At 39.7% G+C, this 25,725-nt stretch overlaps 1 protein-coding gene across 3 annotated transcripts in view; it reads left to right on the top strand.

The window, feature by feature from the left end:
• The first annotated feature begins 2,539 nt into the window (after positions 1-2,539).
• The window catches only part of LOC112454424 (paired box protein Pax-6-like), a 94,851-nt gene continuing 71,665 nt past the window's right edge, over positions 2,540-25,725 (top strand). For 2 of the 3 annotated variants that reach the window (XM_025015805.1, XM_025015809.1), the window contains exon 1: positions 17,962-18,778. The gene's annotated coding sequence lies outside the window, so the exon portion shown is untranslated. Of the gene's footprint in view, positions 3,359-3,757; positions 3,811-17,961; positions 18,779-25,725 lie in introns of those variants that run through there. The other variant, XM_025015808.1, reaches the window with a different exon arrangement.

Raw genomic sequence — 25,725 nt, 5'->3', positions numbered from 1 at the left:
GTTGTCGATGCGAAACGTGCGCGCGCGAAAAGTAACGCAGCGCGGAAATCGCACTCGGGCCATTGAACATCAGCGTGGCTTGTAATTCGGCGCGCGGATTAATGGCGCGTACGCCTGCCGGATCGACGTTCTCGTTCCTCGCAGCGTCGTTCAACATGCTAATAACAGCGCGGTATTCACGGCACCCGTTTGCGAATCGCTATGGGTAAGCGCTAACGCTAACGACTACCGCGTCGAAAACAAAATTGACGACGGGTATGACTCCGGTGCCATGGTCTCGAACGTCCGCACGGCGAAATTCGACGTGCGGAATAACGAGACACTCTTACTCGGACGATAAATCTCGTCCGCACGGGACGAACGTGACTGTCACAGTCATAAACACGTCGTCCGTTACACTCTCTTTATCGTTTATTTACTTGAACGGAAGAAATCTTGTGCTGCGTAATTAATTTTATCTTTATTTCATATTAAGAAGGAAATTAAAGAAAGAGATAGCGTTGATTTGGCTTTTCATTCTCTTGTATGAGCATATATAAATAAAATATACGTTACGTAATTGAGAATATGTTTTAAAGCATATAATGTTATTTAATAGCATTAAACCTTATATAGCTTATATAGCTTATATAGCTTATATTATTTAATAACATATAACGTCTCGTGTTTTGTGCGAAATTTCTTGGTAGAAGGCGTAGGAAAAGACGTTTAGGTGGGGATATAAAAATAATCCATCCCGTATATAAAGAATCGAATCATTTAACATATAACGTTATTTTGTTATTTAATTATTGAGACTAACGTCAAATAAAGATATACATAGTGAGTCGAATTTTTAAATGTCTCTTTCAAAATCCTGCGAGAAAGAAGGATTTTAAGAAAATATAATTTTCACAAATCCATTGCCCAAAATTAAAATGAATAGGTAACTCACCGATCGATGCGCAGCAGCGGAGTTGTAACACTGCGTTGATCTGTAACATACACAAATACATCCCCATTAAAACAGTGTAATTAATATTTTAAAAAATAATGATTGCACGCGTTAAATTGTTAAATCGTACTTTAATAAATATTTTATTTTAAATACTAATACGAAAAATGATCGCGATCGCTGTTAATTGCTGTATATTTCCATTAATTTGTTCGCATAATTAATCTATAAAAAATTTATCACGGTATTACGACCACGCGAATAAGTGAGACGAGACGTTCCGCGTTTGATCGATATAAATCTTTTTTCACATGCTCACAACGTTGGCGCTCGAACTCGGCGGCGCGGCGTTACACTCTAATAATGTTAAACTTTAAATAATATATTGCAGGCGAATCAACTCGTGCCTGAGAATTTTAGACTAAATCCATTACGCCAGAGCAAATAATAAACGAGTAACATAACAGTTACTCACCTCACGGTTGCTCCGCCGTTGCCCGATGCCTCCCAGGCCCCCTCCTCCTCCCCCGATGTCGCATCTCTGTCGGCGCACTCACTCGTTCGTTCACTTGACTCGTATATGCGTGAAAATATCGTCACTTATGATCGCGCGACACTTTCGACACTTTGCACGGCACACGGCACTCCCGGTATTAATCTCGCGACGCGACGCGTACTTAATTACACGGTGACGGAAAAGCATACGATCCGCTCGACGTCCGTCGATGTCCCGCAGCCCCGCAGCTAGATGCTAACATGGCGGAGAGAATTCCGTAAATCGCGCGGCCAACTTCACTCGCCACTCTCGCCCGGAGCAACCGTCGCGAGACGCTACACTTGGTTAACCGCAATTAAATCATCGATTTATGAACATACGCATTCGTGTCTATCTCCCACGATCGCCAAATATCAAAACATGATTAAATACAAAGTTAAATACGTACGACGTTAATAGAGATTGCGATCTGTGAGCGTTAATTAAACACGTCGCGACATTACTCCGATTCGTCCGCTCGTATTCTTTATCCGTGTTCCGAAAACGACAATGCCGATCGATCGATTAGGGCCGGTCTACATTCAGTCGTATGTTGGAACATTGAAGAGAGAAAGATGAGAGTGGTCATACCCGCGCGTTTTTCGGAACGCAACCGATGATGAAAGAATTCCTTTTCCGAAAACACAAATTTTCCTCATTGGACCGCCTCGCGTCGGCTGCGTTCCGACGAGTCAGTATTATCGAACGCGATATACCTAGCTCGTGTTCGTATAAATTCCGCGAAGCACATGTATCAGCTAATCATTCGATGTGTCACAGTTTTCTGTAATGTGTAATCTGAAACGTCGGCTCGGCGATTCGTACGTTACTCCAATGGTTACTCCGCGACGCGATCCGAGAGCAAAGACGGGGTCGCGGGCGTCGCGGCAACACGAGTAATAGGGAAAGAGCGGGAGTAAAGTAACTAGACACACCGAGATGCGCACCGTGCTAGTCACTCTACCCCCCCTCCATCATGTTTACAGCAAAGTCGCGGCGCGGCGCCCGCGTCACGTACGCGACCTCGTCTTGGAATTTATTGACTCTCGGATCGTAGATCGTTGCGCGGAGTAATGTATCGTCGTCGGACTCCGTTTTCAGATTACGGAAAACTGTTACATGTGTGCGTGATATATGTGGCATCGAATGTGTATTTAATACATGTACTTCGCGAAATTTGCTCGATAATACTGACTTTAGATAACATTCTTTCGTATTTCGCTTTTCTCAACCGTCAACTCGCCTCTCGCCTCTCGCGTCTCGCGTCGTGGCTTCGGAGTGAATTTATCGTCGTTTCCGGAACACGGATGAAAGATACGAGCGAATCCTAAATCGAGTTCGAGTAACGCCGCGACGTGTTTAATTATCGATCACAGATCTCAGTCTCTATCAACATCTTATTACGTTTAACCTCGTATTTTATCGTGTGATTGGTTTTGATATTTGGCGATCGTGGGGAATAGACAGTGTTCATAAATCGATAATTTAATTGCAGTAGTGTCCTCGCGACGCCGACCGCGACGGTTGCTCCTAGGTGGCGAGTGAAGTTGGCCGCGCGATTCACGAAATTCTCTCCGCCATGTTAACGTCTACCTGCGGGGGCTGCGGGACATCGACGGACGTCGCGGTCGAGCGGATCGTATGCTTTTCCGCCGCACGTCTTCCGTCACCGTGTTATTAAGTACGCGTCGCGTCGCGAGATTAATACCGGGAGTGCCGTGCAAAGTGTCGAGAGTGTCGCGCGATCATAAGTGACGATATTTTCACGCATGTAACGAGTCAAGTGAACGAGTGAGTGAATGCGTCGTCAGAGATGCGACATCGGGGGAGGACCGAGGAGAGGAGGAGGGGGCCTGGGAGGCATCGGGCAACGGCGGACCGACCGTGAGGTAATTGTCATTATTTGTTTATTATTTTGCTTATCTGTGCCGACGTCCGCTACTTTCCAAGTTTAACTTATCGGTGCACGTTCGTCGGAGTTGAATCTCCGGCATATGCGAGAAGAAGTATTACGTCGCGAACATCGCGTGTCTCTCTTATTCGTATACGGTCGTGATATTACTTGCACGATTTTTCGTGAATTAATTGTGCGAACCGAGTTAATGCGCAAATATGCAGCCACTTGCGGCGATCGCGATCGTTTCTGGCATTTGCATTTTAAAGTCAGATATCTGTTAAACTTGTTAAAGTAATGTTTTAACAATTTAACGGGCGCGATATAATTATTTATTTCAAGTTTGATTATCTCTTGAACCCTGCTTTAATGTAAAAATATTTCTATGTTACAGATCGACGCAGATGATGAGTTACAACTTAGAACTCCGCTGTTGCGCATCGACTGGTGAGTTATTTTTTGTAATTTTTTTATTCCCCCTCTATAACTTACACAATTAAAGATGGTCTGTCTATCATTTGATTTATAGAAAATAAATCAAAGAAATTGTGTAACAAGTACGTATTGCACAGTGGAGAGCATTTATTTTTATTTCCTCCTTTTTCATATTTAAAAGCAGAGGTCCCTAGGACCATGGACTCTATATCTGTTAGTTTGTAACATCCATAATTAAGGGTTGACACGATGACGGGTGCGTTTGCAGCCGACCCGACGGGCATTCGCTCGGATAGCAGAAACTGTGGCAAAAACAAATTCCGTGGGAGGGACAGACAAACGTGTCGGGGTCGGTGCGACGAGGTCGATAATCGTCGCGAATCGAGCGTGGATAATGACAAGAGAGAGGACCCCGGGAACGATAAATCTCGACGGAACGACGTGACCCACGGACAATGGGTCGCGATGGGTCGCGATGGGGCGTGACTACGTCGCGCGGGGCCCGTTTCTCGTTTCCGTCGTGCCTCGGCGATGCGCGATGGAGATGTCAGGCATTGTGCGATTCGTCGCGGACCGCTGTCTACTTCTGTCCCGCGTTGTATTCGCGAGCCGAACTGGCCCTAGCCGGCCTAGCCCTAACTGCCGGACGTGTTTGTCGCGATTATGCGTGCATGCCGGGCTGATGTGTTACCGGCGCGTGTTACGCGCGGTCGCAATGACTATTTCTTCATTGATGCTGGCGAGAACTCTCGAGAGCGAGACGAATGTGACTTACGGTGACGAACGGGATCGACGATGACTCGTATACTTAGGTATATCGGGAGAGCGCGTCGTGATCGAGTCATCATAAGACAACAGCGTATACCCTTTTTTTTATTTTTATTTAGTTAGACAAACAACGATATTTTTCTATAACAATTATAATAATATAATACTATAAACGTCGTTCTTCTATTATAAATAAATGTACCTTCTCTTAAGATGTTACAAAACTTTAGAAAATTTAAAGAATTAATAAAAATTTCTTTTGCTTTCTACTAATTTAAAATTATAAAAATGGAATATAGATTAATAATTATAACTAAATCGTTAAAAAATAGAAAATTTATACATTTTAAGACTAAACGTCCTTTTATCCAAAACGTTTCGTGTTTTGAAATGTGCAGGCCACGAATAATTCAAATACGGTTTATTTGATCAATTTGAAGTTTTTAAATAACATTTTTTTTTAAATTCTCATGCATTATTTCACGGAGGCTTTTTTGTTTTTAATGTTTTTAATAAATTATAACAAAAAAAGAAACAAATTTGGATATGTTGTTCGTAAAAAATAAAAATTTTTAATAATTTTCTCCGTGAATCAAAAATGACGACTGTAAAGTTAAAAAAAAAATGTATAGGTACTTGCATGCTTATTTGAGATCATTTACCGCGAAACTAAAATTTTGGTCATGCAACGCGAATGGACTACAGTGACTTTATTTAGGATGCTATTATTGTTCATTGTTTCAGTAATTTTTATAATTTTATTATTAAAAGATTATTTTTTCAAGAAAAAACTATTTATCTATCTTGTTAAATAAATATCTTACCTATATAGTGTTAAAATTATTCTATTTTTCAATTTGCTATATACTCCTACACCCCCTTAATTTTTTAAATATACTTTAAATTCTTTATACAATTAAAATATTCAGTTAATTAAAAATCTCAATATGAATTATCTAACGATTCTTGAGAATAACAGGCGAAAGGAATTGCAAACATTTTCTGTCCGCAATGTTCCTTTTTTTTAGTCTCGCGGTACTTAAGAATATCCTTGCACGTGTTTGTTACATGCTCGCATTCACCACGTAAGAGAATGTCACAGTGTTCGATTTCATTAACGTCTGCCGAGCTACGAGCTGGATCGTTGATCAGTTGTAGTTAGGGATCGTGTGTATCTTGTATTACCATTACGCTTATTTGCCTCGACACCTTCTTGCTTCGGCACGATTCTGTCATTCCATGAAAAGTTACTCTCGTAAGACGACTTATCGCGCACATACACGCATTGCACCCTGGACGCGAATAAAGTTTACTGTTTAATTTTCATACTTGGTAATTTTCGTATTTAAATCTGTAAAAATGATGTATTTGATGTAAAAAATATAATTAAAGTGGAGGACAATTTGAGTATGCAGTTTCGCAAAGAATCTACTTATAGAATAAAAAATATCACAGATGTACAAGATATCAGATTTATTGTCTCCTTGAGACAAAATATAAAAAGTTGTCTCAGAACTATAATAATGTCGAGTAAATTAAAGCAATAGGAATTCAATGAAGATTAAAATTAAGCTGATAAATTACTCTCTTGTTATAGCTATTAAATACCGTAAGTGTCATAATTGTTAGTCATTATTTCGCAAAATTACTTTTCCTGTCAATCTAAACTCACTCTCTGTTATAACACTATTTGACTTTCGAAATAAATCTTTCAATAACGTTCATGATAATCGTGCGAAGCAAGAAAATCTAAGAGTACACGAACGAGGCGACACTCTAAGAATGAAAAATTTGTCGTCGGCGTCGGGAGGGTGAGCCACCCAGAAGCGTAATATTACCCCGAGAACTCAGGGGAAGCCTCCGCTGCTCACGGACGAGACGGACGATGGACGGATCTCGACGGAGCGAGCCATAGGCATCCCGAGGCACAAAAAGTTCGTTGTAGAGTATTGGATGACCCGACGTCGACCGGTCATGCACCAGACCGATCGAGATACTTTATACGAAGCTGCGATATTTTCCAAGCAGGCGACAGACGACGAGCGATGAGAAATGGACCACCGTGAAGCACCGAGAATCCGAACGCGCACCTATGCACTGTGAAAGTTTATCATTATTAAGACCAGAATTACACAAACGAAGAAGTGCGAAAACATTTATAATATTTTTGAAGGAAAGAGGATATAATTAGACAGAGATAGATGGAAAACTTATTTAAATCCTGAAATTTTTAAGAATCATGAACAACAGGATAAAACGAAAATTAAAAGAAAATAAATACCGTGATTGATATAATTAATAATTTTATAACAGTACTTTATAATACACGAGTTTTGACACACGGCTTTGTAATAATTTTAATGCTACAACTTTATGAGCTCCGCTCACAGTAAATTTTATGTACCACTGAAGATGATCTCAAGATCGAAACGTTTGGCTTATTATAATAGATTATTATCTCTAAGAATAAGTACTTTTATCTGATATGACGACAGTTGGTTTTTATGTATAGTATATATAGATTACACATATATGTTTTGACAACATAGTATTTAAAATTTAGTTATGAATTTAATACATTAGGCTCCATGGTCCGATAACTTAATATTTTCCCTTAAATTTAATTCAGAACGATCCTGTTTCATAGTTTAATTTTAATCATTTTGAATTAATAATTTATTAATAGAATAGTTTTCACTATTGAGTCATTGGTAGATCGAATTGATAGATAGAAAATTTAAGAGAAATGATAATAAGATAACGATAAAGTTGATATTCTTAAAATAATATAAAAAATAAAAATTGTGATAATATAAATTTTGAGAAATACCGCTACAAGATTCTGTAGAGAGAAGAAAAGACAAGCTTGGCACATTCCGATACTTGCAAGTTACTCGCTTAGACGAAAGCGAATGTACTTAAAATTCTTCAACGCAACGTTTTATTCTTGTAGCAGCACGTCTTATGGCGTATTTAACTCGCTGCGCGGATGAACAGAATCAAACGTGGCGCGTGTAAAAGAGCCGATGTAAATCCCGAAATACTCTTGCGCGTCTTTCGTCGTGCGAATGGTCGGGGCTAATTATATCGCGCGAAGGCTCGAGCACTTAGCACTGTCTCTAATTACATTTCTCGTTTCTTCACTTTGAAATTGAATTGCTACACATCGGGAGAGAGCGGCCGCCTCTTCTTTTTCTTCTTTGTCGCGTTAAGGGCGGAGGGGACGACATGTTGGTTCGTTTGAGGGCCTTTATTTCGAGTTACGTTTTGCCACCACTCTAACGGTACGCACACCCTCGCGCCGGTTATCCCCTAACGGGCGCAACGATGCCGAGAACGCGACGTATTTACGCGTGCTTACGTCACAGACCTGAGACTCGAGACGAGACTTTGACGCGTCGCATCTGCGGTTACCCAAGAACACCCCGCGGTGAGATATCGTGAAAATAAGCGGAGGACTTTGCGCTAGGTACTCTTAATCCCTTCGCACGCTGCGAAGGGTGCGGAGAGACACGTTCGGTAACGCGATTTCGAGTGGAGCCCGGGATTTTAAATCCGGAACTTACCCATTCAAAGACACCCCCTCAAGCCTCTGCTGCGACTCCCCCCCCCCTCTCTCTCTATCCCTCTCGATCCGCGTGTTTCACGGGGTGGTTCTCGAGTCGAGCGTTTCAGATGCATTTGAAGCGACGAGCATTGAGGCTGTTCTCATTTACTGATGTGTGTTCATCATTACTCAAGCTTCTAGACATATTTCGATGGTCTACAAATACGTAATTTTAGTACGAACGGAAGGCATGAAAGGAACGTATATGTTGTAATTTCGAAATAGAAATAGCACGGTTGTTCAATATCGCAGAGCATGTTTCTTCGCTTATAAATCATTATATATGAAGCATTTATTATATGCATGTATAATATACATATATTGTATATTCACATAATGACTATACATGTATTTATATTTGCATATTTAATCCCTATTATATAATCCGCAAGCTCGAGGATCATCTGTGTGCATGGAGTAGCACAAAAAAAACGAACTATCGTACCTATCTGTAATAAGGGACGGATTTTAATACCCTTCAAAGAGGGGTACTCGATTTTAATCCTCCCTTATCCCACGCGTTTTCCACGCTCTTTCTCTTTTCCTCCCTTCGTTCGATCCCCGGACCACGATTCGTCCTTTTCGCTCTTTCATATCGCGACTTGAGCCTTTTGTCACTGACGACACGAATCCCACAACAGCGACCGAAAGTCTTCATTGTGATTTCTCGCGCGATACATCCGCCCCCACGCTCGCGCGATCCCTCTTCAGCTTTATGTGGGAAAACCCTCGACGTCGTTTCTTGAATCTCTCGGGAAGCGTCGAATGGCGTTCTCCTCGCTTTCGGTCCATGCGAGAGACAGGTGGCGGATACTTTGGCTTTTTGGCTACTCGCGTCGTTTCGTCACAATGGACCGCTTCTCTCCTGCGTGCCATCGCGAGTCTCTCGCATACAATCGCATGGAACGGATAATGAGGCGCGATCTTGATCGCGTTAAAAGCGTTACAGAATTTGAAAAATGAAAACACGTCATTTATTAAAATTAGTTTGTCAGCACATTTTTTAAATTAATGGTATGAAGGATAATACAAGTTTTAATGGACTGTAAAACGTAGTAATCTATATTTTTCACATTGTAATAAATAGGATTTGCCAATTCTTAACAAAAAAGATGATTAAGTTTTTTATTGTATTTAAAAAAAAAACGCAATATAATTCCCGTTTAAACAGTTCGATCTCCATGCACGATAGACGACAACTTTATATCCTTTAATTTCGGGATTTGCGATTTTTCAAAACAACTTTAAATTACAATGACAAAAATGCCACGTACGAGCATCTCAGACATAAGAATAAGATATACCTGACTCTTTTATATTTAAATTATTTAATAAAAGTTATACATAGTCGTCGTAGAGATCGTATTATTATGATAAACAAATATATTGTTGAGTGCGAATTGCCAGCTGCTGGACCGAATAAACACAATGAAGTTTAAAATTGAAACCGCGCATGCATTGCATATTAATCTCTTGTTCATCATTCCCGCATAACTGTCAGAATTTTTGGAGAAAGTAAAAAGATCCCGTCAAAAGAAATAAAAGATTAGCTTCTTAACTCCAGCAAGAGCGCCGAGTGCGACGCGATGAAATTTCCGTTGACTTGTCGAAGAGTATAAGTGAAATGAGAGAGAAGCGCGGGCCGACTACACGAGCTAATAGTAGCCGGCATCGATATACACGGATATACGTGGATGATCGATACGTGGCCCGGGAAAACGCGCGTTCCAGCTTACAGCGTCCGGGGCCTTCGCATACCGGCCGTAGGGCAGCATCACGCAGAATGCTCCGTGGCATCTGGTCGAGAGTGCGAGCCGGGCATTGTGATTCGTGCATAGTTCGCATTTCGTCAGTACATTTTCGGACCTCCGCTCTCTGACCAGGAACATGATTAGTGTGCGCACACTTGACCTGGCCGACCCATTGTGCCGAAGAGGGAAGGGGAATTGAGAAACACTATTATACCGATACTACCGCACACACGGAGGCCTCCCATTATTCGATGCTGCCGAAATACGCGCGGGGGGTGCCGTCCTGTTCTCTGGCTTTATTACAATCTTTCTCGACAGTCCTCGTACAAACGTACACGTGTCTTTGACTATGCAAAATTGTCGGAAACGATCATATAGGATTTACGAGAATATTTTAGGGGAAAGATTGTTATATGTGCGTATTATTTATATGGCCTTCATGGGGCTGAGACTGTTCGGTAAGGGCAATTCGTAAAATCAAAAAACGTTTAAGATTTTGTTCGAATGTAAAATCGTCCGGTTAATATTATTTCCTTAGAAGGGGAAATGACAATTTGTAAAAAAATTCAATTTCTTTTCTATAATATGATATACAACCTAATATATAACCTCACCGTTTAAAAAAAATTGTAATACTTCAGAAATCAAAACTGGAGTATTTTAGACAGAAATTACTACTATTTCCGCGTAAGAACGTAATTCGGCTGTGATATAAGCGTCGTTTAAAAGAGGAGAGTCACCGCGTGAATTCCAGAGACAAACGAGCCGTGGCCGAGGACGTTATCGGGGTAATTTTCGCATGGCTCCGCAGTAAACTACCGAAATGATGGATCGAGCCAGGAGCGGAACGAAACGCGACGGCCATGCCGCGCCGTTCGGGAGGAGAGATCGGTAATGTGTGTGAAATTTTTGAAAGCCACACGGTAAGCGCGATCTCTCGCTCGGCCGTTCGTCGACATGGGGGTGTTCGGGTTAGGTGCACACGTTGCTCCGACAATTTATGGCGTTCTGCGTATCTCTTCGTCACGCGCGCGTTACGCGCCCTCCTGCGCACCTATGACCTCTTCCTCTTTCCCCCTTTCTCTCTCTCTCTCTCTCTCTCTCTCTCTCTCTATCTTCATCTCGCCCTCTCGGTGGTGCGTTTACCACCCTCCTTCGCGCGCCTCGCCCCCTCTTCATCGTCCTCTCGTCGCTCCCTCTCGGTCCGGCTGCCGAAATCGCGTCAGCATTTAGCGTGCAGTATATTAGGCGAAATACAGGCGGATATCCTCTCACGGGCCATTACTGTTACCTTTGATCATCGCATGACCGGAGAGTGGTTAACGCTGCGTCATCAGAGCATGAATTTCTCTCTATCTGCCCGGTATAATTTACAATCCGTGCACCGGCGGCCCTCTCGTCGACCAAGTCCATACTTGCTCGGAACCCCCTATATAGACAACAACCACCCCTCTTTCCCTTTCGTCCTTTTTCCCGCTTTCTTATTCCCATAATCGCTTTTGAACACACACGCACACACAAAGCAGCACCGCTTAGCTCTTCATTTCTTCATTTCCATATAATTCATTTCCATATCTTTATCGATTCATTTATTAAAACATATATTAAGCTTAAATATTGAGCTTTGGAAGAAAAGTGATAATAAATTGAATCTTAACAGTTGATGAAATGTCATGCGAAAGATATTTTATTTATTAATAACTAGAAGTTTCTATAAGAGAAACAAACGTTACATTTACATTTAAATTTTAAAGCATAAGCGTCAAGTTAGATAACTTATAAATATAGATAGAATTTCTTTTAATTCATTAGATACTTTTTCAGAACAGTTAATAAAATTTCCAAAAACAAGACTATAAATTTTTGGACTACATAACGCTATTTTATACATAAGAAGTTGCACTGTATCTATTCGAACGGCGACTTTCTCGAGGCGTATGAGTATGGGCAAAGGGCAAATTTAAAAGTAAAGTTACGCGCGATTGTTCGGGCGGTTTCGGTGACCAGCCGAAAGCAGCCTGTTGCATGCCCGGCATCGGGTCTGCTGACGTCACTTCCACCACCGTGTACACACCCGAACGTCGAGTGGCGGGCGTCTCGGTGGGGAGATTCCGAGCGAGCCAGGGGCGTTGATAGGGGGATACGAGGGACGAGAGGGCAGCGGGGAACGTAACGCTCTCGGAGGGCGTGCTTGACAAAGGCGTGGTTACCGTGTCCCCACCCAACAATAAACAAGCGACTCTGACGTTAATTTGTTTGTTTTGCCCTTCTCTACCTGGCTCTTTCTCTCGGCGCTTCGCCACTCTCTCTCCCTCGTTCTTCTCCTTCTCTCTCCGTTGAGTCTTTCGTCTTCTTGTTTTTCTCTTCAACTCGTTCGGTTACCTGCTTGTCCGGGAATGTGAAAATATTTCAGCAAACTAGATTACATTTAAAGGAATGTTGGAGAACCACATGGAAAGTGGAATCAAATAGTTATGGAATTTTTCAAATTACATTACTATGTATACATATACATATATGTATATACTTTTAAATATATATATATATTATTTTAATTTATATATCTATATATCTATATTTATATATCTATATTATTATTATTTAAATAAAATATGCAAGATGTTAAATAACTTTTCTTAAAATTTCATTACTCACATAATTATTAGCATTTTTAGATAATTATAACACTAAGATATTTGCTTCAATTGTAAATAAATTTTATAATATGACAAAATGATAAATGACCCTTATCCATGGAGACGAAAATAATAACGTTCCATGCAATTAGAACCAAGATATAGTAAAAATCAATTTTATTTTAGTTAGCGCTAAAGTGCATTTTATATTTTTTAAAGTGTATAAAGTGATTTATAATTCAGTAAAGTAATTCTCTCGCCAGATGTTCCTTATCATAATTTTGACCACGACTTACTCTCGTACAACCGAGCATAAGCTAGCAATGAAATAAGTGATATTGATATAATAACAATTGCGCAAAGCTACAATCGATTCTTCATTTTTTTCGAAGGTAGACCCAAACTTCGCAAATAGCGTTATCGCGCCGACGCGACGTGTTTTCGAGGACAGACGCGCGAGAATCGGTAAATAATAACTTCTTTCTGCTCTTTGCTTTGTTGGCTCCGCCACCAAGAGCCACGCTATTCTCGGGTTTGTTCAAGTGGCGATGGAGAATCATCGGATAGACGAGCACGGAGTCGATAACAGGCTCGTTAAACGTATACTGGATGAAAATAGTTGCATATCTGTCTTATGTTTGCTAGGGAGAACGGTATCGATATGCGAAGAGATCAGAAAGTTCAAATTGATATTTAAAATAAACCCAGAGAGTCGGAAAGAGAGACAAACAATAAAATATACAAAACAAATTCGGCACAATATATCTCAGAGTCACTTCACTGATAGTTGTTAAATATTATATCTTTAATTGCTAATTCAATATTATTACTTAATTATTCTAGAATTTCATACATTTCTGTGTACTTATATACCTATATATTAATGTATATACGATCTTGTATATGATCATGTGCAATTTTTGTATATTATTAATGGTGAGTCACATATCCGTACATATAAATTATTATTATTGTTATTACTATTTTTTGTTATTTTAATTATATTAAAAGTCTAGACTTGTATAGCATTGCTGATAATTTGTCTCCTTGACTTGCAATTTCTATACTTTTGCTTCCATGTATAATATTTTATATCATTTTCTTTTCAATGAAGTTATTATTATCATTATTATTAAGAAAATACAGAAAATAAAACAAAAAAATTTTTTATATATTTGAGAAATCGGAATAGCCACTTGTTTAAGGATAGAACTACTTTGAAAGAGATATGAAGTTGATTGAGACGGCGAGATAAACAATGCAATATCGAGAAATGCAATGTCAGCTTACTTTTTGAAGTTCTGCTTGCGTTCTATATTTTATTTTTTAAGTAAACAATTGATATCGAATTAATTCTTGTATTCTCGTTTTTGTCTAATATTTTTTTGGTTTTAAAACTTCCGAGAATATGCAGACTCGACACAGACATCTTACATAATTAATTCATTAAAACGCGGTAATTAGCAACAACGGTTTGGTCAAGAGCAGGTAGGTGTAAACGAAGATAATTGCGTCTCACCTAACGTCATCGTGCTTTTGTAGCGCGCCACTCTACGTATAAAATTGGTTGGAATCGATCTTAAGAGCCCTGCCCGAGTGCCGGAGGGATGCTCGGAAACGGGGAACGACTTGACCTTGGCTGGATTCACGCGTAGCTGAACTAACGCAAAATCGAAACGCGTTACTTCCACCGCGTGGATCTCCTAAAGCCGGGTTCACATCGTGACCTGCAGTGGCGGCTCTTCGGATTCTGGGATATCCGCGAATCCGATTGCGCGCGCAGATCCGCAGGTCCCGGATGAAAAAAAATCATTAAAAATTGTCGAAAACTACTTCTCCATAATATTTGCAGCACGCAAACTGAGATGATAATAAATCAATGATAACTCGATCATAAAGTGTGATAGTAAAGGGGCTGCGTAAGCAAATTTATAAAGCGTTGGAAACTCAACTAATAAGCTATTAATTTATTCAGGATTTTATCAACCTTAATCAACTTTAATATGAAGCTAGACTGTAAGGTCTGATTAATGCTGATGAAAGCAAGCATAATACTGTTTTAATATAAAAGTCTTACTTTTAAAATTACTTTTAATACTGTAAATAAGATAAACTTGTTTACTTACACAACACTACTTTCAAACTGTACAGCGTTCTATCAGAATATCGTATTAGAACGTGTAGCCTATACAGCTTTGTTTCGACCAAGGTTTCTTTTGCAATCAGCAAGAAGACCAATCAATTTATTAGAATATGAAAAGGTACTTAACAAGTAGTATTAACAATTAGAGAATCTATCTACTTCATTGCTGCTGAATTACTCCGAGCATCTGTTGAAACTTGTTGTTTTCATTTCGTGACCGTTATCTTCGCCGAAGTTTTCGCGAAGTGCGAAGGCGAAGATAACTTGAGCAAACTTCTCTGAGTTTCTTATGGCGCAAATCGCACCACGGTTGACCTTCGTAACTCGTTCAATTCTGTTTGATCGGGTTCGCGTGACACGATCATCTTACGTCCACGTGATCTTGTTTTAATTTATGCAATTCTTTAATCAATATTTATCGCAAATTCGGCAACTGATAAACTTACCTATTATTAAACTGTTATCAAGTTTAGAACGAGGTCGATATTTCTTTTTTGGGAATTAAATCGACATTGCTTTCTCACGAATATCGAGAAAATCAAGAGATATATAAGACATAAAAATATGATGGGATGAGAAAGAGAGGAAATTAAATTTCAAGATGCAAAGATTTTACTTATTAGTATAGGTATTAAGAGATCATACATTTAATAAGTTATATCTCTTGATTTAATATTGCAGGTACTTGTATACACGTTTTTCTAACTTTATCGCTTTATATTTAATTTGTTTTTCATTTACATGTATTAACAATGCAATTGCAGAAATATTTAGAATGTGTAATGCATCTTTACGCTTTATTGTTATACCGTGAGAAATCGTAAACGTTATATGGATAATATGGATATGTATTTATTTTCTACATCTCATCTCTGAACGGAATATGTACATTGATTTTTCATATGATAGAAGCAAATCTACGTGGTTTTATCTTTTTCTGAAAGTTGTTCATTGTAGTTACTTCTATAAAAAAGAAACAAACGGTTTAAATTCCAATAAAACAAATGTCCCGAACAAATGTCGTTATTCGAGTTTCTCAAAACGTCTTCGATAAATCAATAAAAGCATTCGCTCCACTTTCTTCGTACGACCCATTACATACCTCGTTTCGTCCGAAAGCGACGTAAGTCAGTTACCAAGTTACGAAGATCGATAGATACCACATTAGGTACTTTATTTCCGTATCCCAATTGAAAGTCACGGTACCTTCAGAACTTGAACTCCAAAAACTATAATCGCTTTCAGAATAAACAGCTTGAGTCTTGTGTTTCAATACATCGCAAGTTTCCGTGTGAAACGAGCTTGCGGCCCTATATACGCATCGCGTCGACAAGGGAGTGGATGCATCCACCTCTACCCTTCCCTCATTCCCCGTCCCGCGAGAAAGACCGTAGGGACACACCGAGGCATAGAGAGAGGGTGAATCACCCCCGCGCGCGCCTGACGTACTCTGGCGTGCATAACACCCACGGTCGGTCGGTCCACGCGTGACTAGATACCGCTTTGCACGCGTAGGGGACAAACGCCAATTATATTTTAATATCCCTCCGCGCGAGAGAGACGTGCCTTTCCCCAGCTTTCGGAGTGCGAGCGATGCGAAATTCCGACGACGTAAAGCCCGCGCTTCTCTCGTTTCTCTGGAATTCGTCTCCCGTCTGTCACGAAAATCGGTGAAAATTCAAAGATATTTTAAACGAGAGGTATAGACAGAGGATAAATAGCAAATAGCTAGTAATAGATTAAAAGCTCTAATAAATTAAAAAACCTTGGAAAACTTCGGAAGAGCTCTCTATAAGAGTACAATAGTCATTTGAATTTTGTTACTTTTTTTTACGTGTACAATATGCTCAAATTTGTGTTTTGTAAAAATGAGAAAAATGCGAAAAGAAAAAATTTTAAACGATACGCTGCGACAAGTAGTACAATATACATATATTTTTTCTTTTTTTTTCAGGATCATTTGTCATAATTCCTGTTTCGTCGAAATTAATAAAAGTATATGGAAAATTGTTTACATTAGGACATACTAGCGAATATACTCGAGTATTAGAAGATTTCATTTGCTTATATTTATTATTTCATCCCGCGTTTGTTAGAATATCTGTTTTAAAATGTTTATTCATGAATTTAAAATCAGGATCAAGGAAGAGGGATATAGAAACATATATATTTATAATATATATATATATATAAGTAGAAATAAAATTATAAAATTAAATTATAAACGTATAATTTTTAAGAAAAGTATAAATCTATGTTGGCAAAATTTTTTAAGCGGTATAAAAAATTCAGATAATATAGGATTAAGAGACCGATTCATCTTAAAAAGATATCTTGTGCAGATTGGATTGCTGCTATTTTTATCCAGGCTGTCAAGGTTGATTCGAATAGGTGTAAAGATAAAATAGCCTTATCTTCGAAAGTAGTCATGTTATATCCATAATTATAAGCGTCGTAGAAATATACCACAGATAAAATCATTTCATTCAAATCGACATGCCTCACGACTCGAACGTTATTAAGTTATCATATACTGCAGGTATTCTTTTAATGAACAGTGTGGCATAGCAATGTATATTATATCCACTTCGATTGTTGCATTTTAGAAGTATTTTATCCTATCATAAATCTTTACTATTATAACACATAAATAGAAATTTTTAATGAACTTTTCTGATCGATAATACGAAATCCCATCTTTTTATATATTTAATAATATCTACTTTTGAATAAGTTTTAAATATGTTTTAATCTCAAAATTCAGGTTCCAATTACAATAAACAGATCAGCATAATGCCCAACATTCCAAATCATTAGTCTCGATTAACCGATACACATATCGGAGGAAGGAAAAAGAGTGAGAGAGAGAGAAAGATAATTAAGAAATACCGAGGAACAGAGAGGGGAGATCGAGAGGTATATCGTCTTCGCGTTGTGGTTCATCTCCGTCTGACGCCGATACGCGCGTATCCCCCCCGGCCGCATACATCCTTTTTCCCGTGTGATGCAGTGCGCACAGCGCACGTTGCCGAGCGTGCGCATTGCGCGCGCAGCACGCGCCCTCCGATGTACCTTCCGCACGGTTGAGCATCTCCACCATTCAGAATCGATGATGTCACGAAGCGGAGTCGGGATCCCCCCACCCCACTCCTCAAGCGCGGAGAGGGGCGGCTGCGCCCACCGCCCATTGGTCCGAAACGGCAGTCGGACGTACCAACACGAGGCCGCGGCCACCACGGCGGCACGACCCAACGAGAGTCCGCGAGTCGGTGCGTGTCAGTCCGTGCGTGTGCTTTACCTAATAATATTTCCAGCGCGGCTAGTCCCGCGCTCTCGCCTTTTTTCTCGCCCGACAACCAACACGCATCTCGCCGCCCTCTCTCTCTCCCTTTCTCTTGCCCTTTTTCTTTTTCTCTGTCTGTCTGTCTGTCTCTCTCCTGTCTTTTCTCCACTTATTCGTTGCTACATGTATACGTACAATACATCCTTCTCTCTCTTCCTCGCGCTCTCTCACTAAGGTTTAGGCGTTCGAAGGCGTACAAGCTCCTCGCGTAGCGTCGCGCCGCACCGTGTCGTCGGGGTCACCCTCCTCCGCCCCGATCTCCGACGGGATCCCTCACGAAAACGAAGAGAGGAGAAGAACCACGCTGCAGAGCAGCACGTGTGCTGCACTCGCGCGGATCGGCAAGCGCGGTGGCCGGTTACACAGCAATTGGCTCTCACCACCAAGCCGAGAGCTCGTCGCGCGCGAACACCGACAGCTGACGCGAAAATCGTATCTGCCACCCTCGACGGATTGACCGGCAAAACGTTTAAAGCGCGCGACTAGCCGCGGGAGTGAGAGGATTCTCGCGATTCCGATTGGAGCGACAGATCAGAATTCGCGGTTCGAATCAGAGTGTCAGATCTCGCGCGAGTGACACGAAGTCGCGACTCTCGCCCTCGGGAAGAACTGTGTATTCGTATACGCGAGGTGCGACGAAAGCAGAAACCGGCTAACGGATTCGCAGTGGTGCCTTCGTCCAACGAGAACGTCGGAGGGAGGACCGGCACCGTCGGCCGTCGGGAGCTCTTGGTACGTCATCATTCATCACGTGTTTGTGGGCAGCTTTGATTAAAGAGTATATCCAATGAAAGAGAATACACTGTTGAATGTTAAAGGATAAAATTTAAACCAATACCTTGAATTAAATAACATTTTGTTATTTTTAATTTCTATGTGTGTCGAAATTTATTACTTTATCATGAAACAATATTATTTTAACTCCATTGGTTTAGTTAAATGTTAAATTAACGTTGGTTTAATTAAATTAACGACATGTTGAGTAGGAGCAGTGGTGACTTATAGGAATAGTTAAAAATGTGACTTAAATTGAGTATAATTTGACACTACGAATTTAACAGTGAGACATGAAATATAGAAAGATTCCGACTGTTTCGCGAATCTTTGAAATCAATTATTATAGCTGAACAACTTGTATATTCTTTTCTATTCCTCTTTACCACCGTCAATCCATTTTAAATTTAAACTGACTATAGAAATGAAGAAAAACATTGCGTTTCTTGTTTACTGTAATATTGAATTTCTCTTTATTTTACACTTGTTATTATACGTATATTAAATTGTATATTAGAGAGAAAAAGATAAATTAAGAAATCCACAAATTTCTTAATCGAGCATTAAAATTAAAATTAAATATTTGCAGTGTAAATAGATTTCATTGTCTCGAATTTTTTTATTCGTAAAAAAAAGCGCGTTCGTTGGCTATCGACGGCTGAATTTCAAAGAGTCGATAAACTTGCTAAATTTTTTTGTCCCATGAAACCTTACGCGAATATATTGCTTAATTGATTCGTTAGTAAAGGTTATTTTAATTTGAATTCAACGAATTTTTGTTGAACTTCTGCATCTTTATCTTTCTCTTTCTACGAAATGGTAGAGCTTCTGACGTGCAGAAACTTATAACTCTGCCATTATTTAATAATATAACATGAAAATAGATATTATAATCATAATATTCATTTTTTTAAACAATATTAATTGAATATATGATGATGGATACAGTATATAAATCATAAATAAATCATATTTTTGATATAAAATAATCAGTATCGCATACTGTGAATGCATGCTGAGAAAAATTCATTTTAAAGTATTAAAGAAATGTAATATTAATTGCATAATTGTTTTACCTTTTGCCAATAAAAAATTAATTTTATCCAATACAAACAGGAATTCCTAAAATTCAATTCGCTGAGACATAACCCGTTTGCTCATCATAAAAAAAAGATATGCAATATGTAGGAAATATTTAAAAATATGACCTGTCAGAGAGAGAGAGAGAGAGAGAGACATCATCGATATAAATATCTCATCATTCTGATCGCGACTAAAGACTTTGCCTGACATATCGACGCTGAAGATGCCGAGTGTTCAAAGTATCTTACTTCGACGGCATCCCCCCGGGCCCCGGCGTCTTCATCAGGCACGAGTGCGCTCGGCTAATTGAACGCCATGAACGCGTCGTTAATCCCTCGCTGTGCAGCAAAACCCGCCCGAATCCCGACGGTTCATCCCGCTGATTAACACAGCTCGCGGTATCAGCCGCGGCAGGCGAATGCGCGTCGCGCGTGGGAATGCAGATTGCATGCACGTAGCGTATAATGCGGCTTAAAGCGTTAGGTGCTCACCCTCCCCCGCAAGCTCATCGCAGTACCGGAGACGAATGCGATTGAATAGCGCGTCGAATTTACACGCGACGTATATATACGTGGTGCCTCTCTATCCCTCTCGTTCCATCTTTCTCTCACATACGCCTGCATCTCGTCGTAGGGTCTCCTCGGTTTCCTCCCTTCTCTTCCGCACACAGTCACGGTATTATGGCGGTAATTAGGCGATAGGCTTTATATGATTCGCCATGTAAAACGCGCGAGTGAAAGAGCCTCCGAAGTCTGAATGTCGAGCGCGCAAGTGTGGGACGCCCCGCAGTGATATCCGACACGATCATTGTGAACGCTCCTTTCCAGCGTCGTGACGGCGCATTGTGCGTCGGCTACTACGGTAGTTTCTTTGCGGTAGACCCGATTCTCTAATCGGGGTAAATATACGACGGCAACGGCGTCGGTTGCTCGTAAACAACATCGGTCCGCGTTGAGCATCTAAGCCGCCACTGCCCCTCACAATCAGCCGATGTTCTTGAGCGAGAACCCTTTGCGACTGCCATCGAACATTTCTGCGAGAAATTCAGTTTTTCTCCAATCCTGGAGCTATTTTAGTTTGTTTACAATTTTTAATTTGATATGCGAAATTTTGTACTGTAAAAGCATCGTTTTAAAATAATATTTTATTATTTACATACTCTTACAATTAATGAATATTAGGGTACACAAAGAATACATTTGCACTTCGTAAAGCTTTGATGCGCAAATAAATTAATTCAAATTTATTTGAAAAGTAGAACAAAATGAGAAAAAATGTATTACAAGATATTCGTTCTTATACTCTGACTGTGAAAAAAATGTTGATCAATAAGATATGTAATAGAGAATGCATTCTCTGGATATATCAAACAACTTGCCCTGATTGGATTCGATATTTCATAGAACATTTGATATAAACCTAACTATAAAGATCTGGTTAGCACTTTTCCCTACTTTCTTTTATCTATCAGATTTAAATTTACCAGATAAATTCATACAAATACAAATCTAAGAACAAATGTTAAGGATAAGAGCCTTGTGTGACACGCCGAAAAGTAGAGCCCCGCAGAAAAGCGCAACGTAATGAAAACGATTCGAAAATCCGAGGAAGAAAGCTCATAAATAACAGGAAATTATTACAAAAGAGCAGAAAATTGGCCGCGAACCTCCTTATAGTACGGAACGCAATTGCATTAGATTGAATTGTATTATGTTTCGAAGGAAGCCTTCCGTAAGATCTATAACCGTTTAACGCCTCGTTAACTGTTCATTATTAACGTGCCGTTAAACAGGAATAGATCCTATAAACGACGCGCGCGAATTAACGTTGATCAATGAAACGTCTTTCGACGGTCTACATCTGGAATGGATTGGGACATTATCGGATTTTGATCGATATCGAAATAAAATGAAAACGAGAAATATCGTTAAACAGGTTGACTCGACCATTGTCATACGATAATTAAGGAAATTTCTGCGAAGCTGGGTGCAAAACAAATTTTTCCAAATGTATGCACGTTGCTACAGATTGTGGGAATTAAAGATAAAAAATATAATGATTGTAGAAATTATGTTGCTGAATGCACTGAAAAACGTAAACGACGTACTCCAATATTTTTTCAAGATTCAGAAGTAATTTCACAATTAATTACAGTTGCTTTGATTATTGCAGTTATTTTGCACAGATCCATACATGTGTTAACATTTTCATATTACGTTATTTTGTTGATACACAAGAAGAGGGATGTAAGTTTATCAAAGTAATAATGACGTAAATTTGGTTGCATAACGATTCAAACGTATACGTGTGTCAGACTTTCCTAAAAGATAACAAATACAACATTTATATAAGATTTTTTATAAGGAGATGTTAAAAATACACCTGTTTGCCTACGCGTGTGCGCGCATGTGTGTAAACTTTGTAAAAGTAAAAAAAGAAATACAAAAGCATGCAGGTACTTGAAATCGAATTAATTAATCCCGCGCACAAGCTGCGTGCGTTACGTTAAAGCGATTTATCTCTCAATCGTCCTCGATTACGCGAAACAGTTTATCGTCGATAATACGCGGCCTCATTCTTCGCCCGCGTTAATTAATAATTAACGTACAAACGCACAAACGTGTATACGTGCTCACGACGAACGTAATCGCGGGCGGAAGTCACTTTATACGGTAGCGCGAGCGGTTAATGCCTGTGGGGGCTGTTGGGCGTGTATTACGGGGTGGATTTCGATGGTAGTCGCGGTAGCGACGGCGGTGGGTGCCATTAACAGTGTTTCGCCGGAAATGTAAAGCATAATGCGCCGGCAGCTCGTGGATATGAAACCTATTACCATCCGCGTGTATAATGCTACCTTCCCGCCACCGCTCCGTTGCACCCGGCGCGGCGTCTCGCCGCGTTGCGTTGCGTTGCGTTGCGTTGCGTTGCGTTGCATTTGCGAAGCGTTCAAGAAGAGTTCGAATTTGTCCCGCGATAACCACGCGAGTCCATTTTTCCACATCTCGTCCAGCAGTGAATGATCTTCGACCAGTTTAACGATGACAATTTCTTAATTCAACTAACAATAAGAATCTTCTCCGTTTTTCCAACGAAAACGAAATATGCTTTTGACAATTTGTTTCTTTAAACAATTAATTGAATCGCTATTAATTCGTATCCATAGATCTTAATTCATCCAAAAATTAGTTGAAGAATTCTGTTAACAAAAGATGCGATTATAAAGAATGCCTTATTTAATCGGCAATCAGATGATATTATTCTGAATTTAATAAAAGATTATGATAAAAATATTTAATGTCGGAGAAGTTATTTTGAAAAAATCGTATCTCGTTGAAGTGTTTGCTGAAGAAAAAAACAGTTGAATAAAAAATTTAATAATTTCTTCTCTGTAATTGAAACACCAATTTATATTTCCACGATTACGACACATATCTTACATTATTTTATGATTACTTGAAAGAGAAATTTAAAATGTACTCTTGGTCGCCCATGTAGTAACTCTTCTTTATCCGATGTTTAATCTTGTTGGACTTAAATAGCATATGACTAAGGAAAAAAAAGCCTCTCGGAAAATCGCTGTTCCATTGGCGATTCCACGCGAGATAAAGTCGAGTTCGAGTTCACTAAATCGACAGCTTGGCGTCTTGCAAACAGAAGTGACGTGATCCTGTTTGCGCTCGCAGTCGGGCATAATCCGAGGTAATCCCCTTGCACAATATGCGAATGCAATGCGTTCTACCCTCCTCCTCCTCCCACCCCCATCCGTGTCTCTCGATCTTTCTCTCATGTAAACGTATATGCCTCTCGCGCCTCTCGTTCGGCTCTTTCCTCTTTTCCGGTTGTATACTCCCGCGCGCGCCGTCTTCTTAGCACGAGGAAGCGCTTTTCTGTATTGCAGCGCAAAGAGCATCGTGGATAATGAAAGGGAGAAGTATCTCGTGTAGACACAAGTGCGCTGCATCGCGTTGAACCCTGTTACGATAACCTGCAGAAGTGAACCGTCTTATAAATTATAACGTGAAAGTGATTCGATTCAATGAGCCTTGCGTAAACATCCCTGTGAGAAAGATGTCTTCGCTAGCTCTAATGTTTTTCTTCTGCTGACATCTGCAAGAAAAATATATAGATATGTCAATTTGCGTCTTAATAAAGTAACTGTGTGTGAATATCATTTGAATTGTGTTACTTACGCGATATATTCTTGGATGTGTTATTAATTAATTATCGGTGTTTTTGGAGTTAAGTTAGCTTTGTCGCGATTTCAAATTTGAGAATCTTTTCTTATTTTATATTACGCGAATGGTTTTTTGAACGCCTGTATATTGATAATATATTTTATGTTTAAAACATTTAAAATCGATTCGATTTAATCGATATGAACGAAAATAAAGCGGTCGTAAGTGAAGCTTCCGGATGTTTTACTTTTGATTTCCGTAATGTATTTTGCAATGCCATTAACGACGAGATTCAATTTTTATCCTTTGGATTTAAACTCTCCTTTCAGAAACTCATTTTCAGGAGAACGGACTGTTTCTTCCTATATAGCTTCTCGCTTTTCCATGGAGCGATACAACTCATACCCTCTCAGCCGACTAACCCTTTCCGACACTAATTATCGCGCTTAGCTCCATTTTCATCCCTTCTAGTACCACCACCTCTCACTTTACCCTCTTTTTTTCTGTCTGTGGTAGTGAAGAATACAGAGGGTGTTACGTTCACGAGTAGTTCACATCTTCAACAAGCGCGATCCTCGGTGATTAAAACACTCTATCCTGTGAATGTTACGATGTTCGAGAAGATTCCATTTGTTTTTCAGGGATGATTTACGTTCTTTATGTTTGAGATATATGAGGACGGACTGATACAATGATCCACGTACTTATTAGTGAATAACTTTATCAATAGTAACAAATTTGAAATATTTAAAAAGAAATTGGGGTGGAGCTCCGGAAATGGTCTTCCTCCGATTTCGATGAAACTTTGTAAAAAGCTTTATTTCAGATTAAGATAAAAGCCTTTAAACGGAATTTTGGCGACTCCTACAATAAAATAATTTTGTAATCTAAAATGAATCTAAGTTGGTGTCACGTCTAAATATCCCGGACATAACATCCCGCGACAAAATATCCCGGTCTTATTATCCCAGCGACAGAACATCCCGCGACAATATATCTCATGGCAAAATATCCCATGACAAAATATCCCCTAGCAAAATATCTTACGACAAAATATCCCAAAGATGCAGGAATATATTCAAAATTGAAGGCTGTACTTCCGAAAACGTCCATGCTCAGATTTAGGTGAAACTTTGTGAATAGGTTCCTTTTAGATAGAAAACACATATACCAAAAGGATTTTTTGCGACTCCAAAGTTTAGCAACTTTTTTAACATTTTTAACTTACTGTCTCCGCACATACATTTTCCACGCGAAACAAACCAAAACAGCTCTCAAGTAATGTAAACAACTATAAAATCATACACAAAGTACAAATATATTAGTTTATATACTCTGCTGTATACTCTGCTTTACTGAAAAAAATGGAGCCCCCCGCAGGGGGGCGGAACCTACTGCCTCCACGCATACACTGTCCACGCGAACCGAGGTTCACGCACACCCTCCCCCGTGCTTTCGGGGGAGGTGCGGTAGTCCCGAAATAGTTCACGCATACACTTTCCACGCGAACCGAGGTTCACGCACACCCCCCCCGTGCTTTCGGAGGAGGTGCGGTAGTCCCGAAATATTAATGTTTATGTATTTAATTAAAAATTAAACTATAAGTTGCTGTGCATATGTTCACATTTCTGCATCTTAGGGATATTT

The sequence above is a fragment of the Temnothorax curvispinosus genome, unplaced genomic scaffold (assembly GCF_003070985.1).
Source record: "Temnothorax curvispinosus isolate PA1 unplaced genomic scaffold, ASM307098v1 QBEX01005067.1, whole genome shotgun sequence".
Lineage (NCBI taxonomy): Eukaryota > Metazoa > Arthropoda > Insecta > Hymenoptera > Formicidae > Temnothorax > Temnothorax curvispinosus.
Note: the sequence above shows the minus strand (reverse complement) of the source record. Positions and strands in the feature narration are given on the sequence as shown.